This window comes from Myotis davidii, unplaced genomic scaffold (assembly GCF_000327345.1).
Source record: "Myotis davidii unplaced genomic scaffold, ASM32734v1 scaffold323, whole genome shotgun sequence".
Classification (NCBI taxonomy): domain Eukaryota; kingdom Metazoa; phylum Chordata; class Mammalia; order Chiroptera; family Vespertilionidae; genus Myotis; species Myotis davidii.
Genome location: NW_006295491.1, coordinates 5,396,709 through 5,402,981, shown reverse-complemented (window position 1 = coordinate 5,402,981; position 6,273 = coordinate 5,396,709).

Here is a 6,273-nt window from a genome sequence, read left to right as displayed (position 1 = left end):
GCCCCAACTCCCCAATCGGCCCTGCTCTGAGCCCGACCAGGGGCTGCACCTAGGGATTGGGCCTGCCCTCTGCCACCCGGGAGCAGGCCTAAGTCAGCAGGTTGTTATCTCCCGAGGGATCCCAGACTGCGAGAGGGCACAGGCCGGGCTGAGGGGCCCCCCTCCCACCCCGAGAGCACAAATTTTTGTGCACCGGGCCTCTAGTCTATATATATAAAAGCCTAATATGCTAAGTGTCCGACCAATTGTTCGACTGCTTGACCAGTCGCTACGACATGCGCTGACCACCAGGTGGCAGATGCTCCCACCAGTAGGTTAGCTTGCTGCTGGGGTCCGGATGATCTGGCCTGGGCAAGATGGGCCAGACATGCCCTGGAGCCCTCCTGCAGGTCCTCCCCAGCTGGCCAACCCCCATGGCCCTTATCAGGACTCAGTGAGATGGCCCCAATCGGCCCCAGTTGCCGGCCAGGGCGAGGGACCCTATCCGTGCACAAATTTGTGCACCAGGTCTCTAGTTTTTAATAAAAGGGCTGATAGAAAGGAAATCAAATTACCTATCTTTGGATTCGTTTGAAAATATAAAATACTGTTAACAGAACATTGTCCTTAAGGATCATATTTATTAAGTGGGGAAGTCCTGATTCCAAGGGGAGGGCCCTAGAGCTGTACTGTATAGTAAACATGGGTGGGGTCAGAGACTGGAGAAGCCCCAACAGAGAGGAATGTGTTTGGCATATTTCAGCAGGGAGCAATTGGCCTTTTGTGTGGAACTGTCCTGCATGTTGCAGGGTATATACCATCCCTCACCTCTACCCCTCAAATACCAGTAAATCACCAAGTTACTGTGACCACTAAAAATGTCCTGCACATTCCCAAAGGCCCACTAGGGGGCTTGTGTCACCTCGATGCCCAATTATCACATATTTACTAATAAACACACTTCCTGATGAATGTGGTGGAATATAGTTTGGAGAAAATCATTGTTTCTCTTCTTCATGGGCTTTTTAGATCTCCTCCTCACCACTAGTCCTCTCCCTTCCCCCACCAAGTCAGTAGAATTCATTGCTCCAGAACACAGCCAAGAACACAAAAAAAGGCACCAAAGTTTCTGAGTGGACTTTTAAAATTAAAGCTGAAAGAGTAGGTTTTTTATTATAAGGGCAGGTTTCTTGAAAGAGGAAGCATGTTTGTTGGAGTTATAAATGAGTGAGAGCTTAGAGGATTCAGGGCAGAGCATTGCATACCATGAACCAAAGGGTAGGTATGAAATAATCTGCCAGAAGGAAGCAAAAGTAAGAGAGTCTGACGGCATGTGACTAGAATTCAAATGCTGGTCAGTGGCTAAGAAGGCACTGTACTCTCTGTCACTCTCCTCTGTCAGTCAACAGGACAAGAAATTCCATGGGGAGAAACAGGAAGGACTTCAGAGCAGAAAGGATCTGCACCTGGCTTCTAGCAGGCCTCAGTGAGAAACCCCCTGCTCACCTCACAGCAGCAGTGGAGTGACTGAGTCCTTCCTCCCCACCCTCCAGGATACTGAGCATCCAACACTTCTCAGAGCCCCCACACCACCCCCCACAAAGCAGTACAGGGGTGGTTGAGAGGGGGATGGCAGATGGGAGGGGCCTTGTGGTCAGGGTGGAGCTAGCAGAGATGTATGCAGACATGGGGCAGGGAGGGAAAGGAGCTGAAACCAGACTAGAAGGAATTGCCCATCTCAGCATATGCTGGACTTCCTGCCTCAGAGGTCAGCACAACATGTAAATCCCCAGAAAAGGGAAGGAAAAGGGAGAAGGGCAAAACTCTGGATTAACTGAGTTTAAATCTGTAAATTGTAGTTTATGTAGAAAGTCGAGTTTTAGACTCCTAAGTGGAAAGAGGGTTTAGCAACCAAGGGCAGTAATAAGGATATAAAGAGCCCAGAAAATTCACCCTAAATACCTTAATGAATATTTACCCCCTCTTTAGTGAAGAGGAATCTAGGTTTTTAACTTTGTGGGAGGAATCTAGGTGTCAAATGTCAGCTATTCAGCTTGTTCAGGGTTATTTGTGAGGCTCTGATGGCTATGTGTTGACAAACAAGTACTCCTTTTACCTCTCTGTGATGGTAAATACCACTGAAGTAGCCCCCAACTATATACAGGCTGAAGATCTCTTGTCAATGGATGAGATACTTCAGCTGGAATCTGTCCATTTTTAAATCAATGATACATTTACTCTCTTTTTTGTGTAAAGTGTCACTAAGAAAACAAGTGCTTAGACCTTAGGATAGTTTACTTGAAATATCCTTCAAACATCACCATTCCTAAGTTGAGAAACAAAGTGTAAATTAAGAGAAAGAAATTTCACCTTAGATTTGACTAAGTATCTAGGAGCAAAAGATGTTCTCTTTGTTCACACATCTGTAGAGGTTTTTTTAAAAAAAATTTGGTGTCATTTAATATTCAGATTTAAATTCAGTAGACATACCTGGTGTACAGACTCAGCCTGCCTACAGGGATGACCAAAATGGGCGTTCCTATCCTATTGCACACACTCACCCCAAGTAAGCTTTGAGTTAGTTGAGTTAGTTGTTTTGATATTGGTAAGAAGCTCATGTAGTACATTAATAATTCCTACCTTTCTCTCCAGAAAACAAAAGAATTTTAGTGTGTTCTCAAAATGCCAAGATAGTCTGAAAAACAAACAAGCAAGAAAGTGTTAAACTCTCATAAGCATATAATCAGATCTTCCCATCTTTCATGGAGACTGTTGTTTGGTAAATTATGTTTTCAAAAGGGCACAGTAGCAGTGTTCTAATGCACCTCTAGTTTTGCAGAAAAGTCCTGTAAATTTCATGGTCTCATTAAATATGTGGGGTTTTAAAAAAATATATTTTTATTGATTTCAGAGAGGAAGGGAGAGGGAGAGAGAGATAGAAACATCAATGATGAGAATCAATAGTCAGCTGACTCCTGCACACCCCCTACTGGGGATCAGCCCGCAACCCGGGCATGTGCCCTTGAGGGGAATCAAACCCAGGACCCTTCAGTCCTCAGGTTGATGTTCCATTCACTGAGCCAAACCAGCTAGGACAATATGTAGGTTTTTAATGGCAGCCTCATTGCCTTATGTTGAAACAAAGTGCTAAGCAAGTGCTGAAATTAGTCTATTTCATTACATACCTAACACCTTTTGTGGTTGAATTTTGTTGCTTGATTATGCGAGCTTAGCTTTCAGGTAATTTCTGATAGCTTCATGGTTCATTCTGTCGCATAGGAGCTTTGCGTTCTGTTTTCTATTTGTTTCTTTGTTTTACTTTTCAGTGAAAACGAGTCAGTAGCTTGAATGGTATCTATGCTTTAGTTAGAAAAAGAGTAAAGAGAGAAGACTCAAACTTTTTAATCATAGGTAAAGACTGCTGAGGCCTGAAAAAGACAGATGTTTGTGAATGCAGAATTTCTTTTCTGTTTTTGATCATTTCATTCCGTAAGTAACAAAAACCACATAAAACATAAAATTCTGAGAACTAACATTTAAACTGTATATTTTAAAAATAAGAAAAAACATGAGCTGAAAACTGGATTTTAGACACTGAGCCTGCCAAGCAACTTATTTCTTGCTCTAGTACCTACTTTTTAGACAGGTTAAAACCTGATAAGAAGCTCTTGGGAAACTGTTATCAGCCATTGCAAAAAATAGCTTAATCCATCCTAACCTGGCAATGACTTAAAAGGCTGAAATTCCTGAAATCATTAGGGGATTTTTTTTTCTTTTCTACTTGCTAAGCATGCTGCATATGAACCATTTTTATTATAACACAGCCAGAGTTAAGATATCTTTCTATTCATATAATATACTCTGAGGCGTTTGCAGCCTGCAAAAGAGATGGTTGCTTAAGCTGATGCTGCAGAGTTGCAGGAAGTGTTGATTAGAATTTGCACATAAGCTCCGAGTGTGTGAATTCCAAGCAGGTTTACTTGTGGGGAAGTAGCAGTTCATCCTCTGTAGTTCAGCTCTAGATCATGGCCTTCTATGTGTATTTCCAGTGGAATATTGCCCTGTAAGTAACAGTCTTAATTGCTTTGAAATTTTTTTGCTGGTAAGTTAAACACTTAGCACTTATTAGTTTAATAACACTTTAAAATTTTTAAGAACAAATTGCAAAACATACAAGACATAATCAATCAATAGGTTCAATTCTGCCCTCTAGATTTTTCATGAGGCAAATTCAGACCACCGTTTCAGCATTTTGTCATTTCAAAATACCTAATTTAATTTAGCAAACTCCCAAAGTCCTGAGCTGCCAGTGACTAGAAACAGGGATGCAAATTAGTTACATTTTTTTCTGCTGGAAATGTGACCAGCCCCAGGGAGGGCATAGCCAGTCTTCACCTAGGCTACTTAGTATTTTTTATAATTAATATATATTATTTATCTATGTTTCAACAATTTTTGAGAATCTAGAGTCAATTATTATAATTATTTTAAGGCATTTTCTTTGGCAAATTTTTGTAACAGACAATTGATTAATTTTCTTTTGGCAGCCTTAAAGTCAACTTTTGAATGCATCCCATTATCATTTTAAAAATTACTCTTTATCATGGAAATACCTATCTTGTTGCTAGTACCTAGCCTGTATCTTTCTTTTTGGTTCCTTTCCACCATCTTTCTTGGGAAAAAAGCATCCGGGGGTTTTATTCTGTAGCATTTGTAAAGAGATTTAAGCTTAGTTCAAAACTCTAAAATCTGAAATCAGACTGTGCACACATTTGTTTTAAGCTAGCTTCTCTCTTTGCGAATGCACAGAAATCCCAGACACATTTCTAAATTTTGTAAAACTTTTCATGGTGAGAAGGAGACTTTAAATTAGCATACACGGGGACGGGGTGTCCCATCTGGGTCACACGTGTCTTCCTTCCCCAAAATCCTGTTTGCTTTGGGGAAGATTTCAGCAACTGACCTGGCCGTGTATGTTTTCCCAATTAAAGGCATGCTTAATAGATATTTTTTCCTATTTCGTTTCCAAAGTAATAACTAGCACCCAAGGTGACCTTAGCCAAATTTTGGTTTTCCCAACGCGTTCTTCTGTAATTTTTAAACAAAGCGTTACATAGTCTCCTGGGGAGAAAGCTGACAGCTTTAATCTCTCTAGCTGCCCAGTCTCTCCTCTCCAGGGGCAGAGGATCTGGCAACTTTTTAGAAATTATAGATTTTCGGTCCTCAAAACATATTAGGTTTTTTATGATTTGAACAAGAAACCACATTAAAGATGACCTAAAGAAACTAAGGTCTCCTCGTGTCAGTCCTCTTTTTTCAGCCTGATTTAAAAAGTGCTTTTTAATATTCCAATTTCTTTATAATTTTGCCTTTTTATAAAAAGTTTCCCCATTATAATCTGACTAAAAACAAAAGATTTTCCTTGCCCACTCTGGTTTCACAAATTCCAAAGCTAGTACAAATGTTACACACAGTTCAATCTTTTTTTTAAAAAATATATTTTATTGATTTTTTACAGAGAGGAAGGGAGAGGGATAGAAAGTTAGAAACATCCATCAGCTGCCTTCTGAACATCCCCCACTGGGATGTGCCCGCAACCGAGGTACATGTCCTTGACCGGAATTGAACCCGGGACCCTTCAGTCCGTAGGCTGACGCTCTATCCACTGAGCCAAACTGGTCAGGGCCACACATTTCAATCTTACCATCATACCGGTATTGTTTCCGCTCAGGCGAATCTTTCTTTTCCAGAGGTCCCTGAGTTCGAGCACCATTAATGCTGGGGTTCTTGTTCCGGCATTAAGAAGGGTTCAGCAATCTGTAGAAGGGGCTGTGCGTAACTTAATAAAGAGTCCAGAGATGAAGCATAATTTTGAAAAGCATTTCGGGGTCAGAGGAGCCTAGCCAAGGAAACTAAGGTCTCCTCGTGTCAGGACCTCATGCTTTTTATTAATACAAAATGTCCTGAGGCAAAGCAGAGATATACACATCAAAGGGTCAGGCTTCATTTACACAGTCCATTGTCAGATTGGAAGGATTTGCCTACAGCTGTTCAGGTGTTTGGCCAATAGGAGGCAATAACATGTAGATTAAGATACCCTGAGCTGTCTGGCAGCAAGCAATCATTTAATGCATCCTTTTCAGGTTTGGGGAAATGCCCTTCAGCCATTCCAGATGATTCAGCCCTGCTGCACATGCTGGAATTGGCTTCCAGCAATTTCCTATGTGAGGACTGCTGTTAATATTTTGGTGTATATCTTTCCTGTCTTTTCTTCTTTTATATACTTTTTTTTTA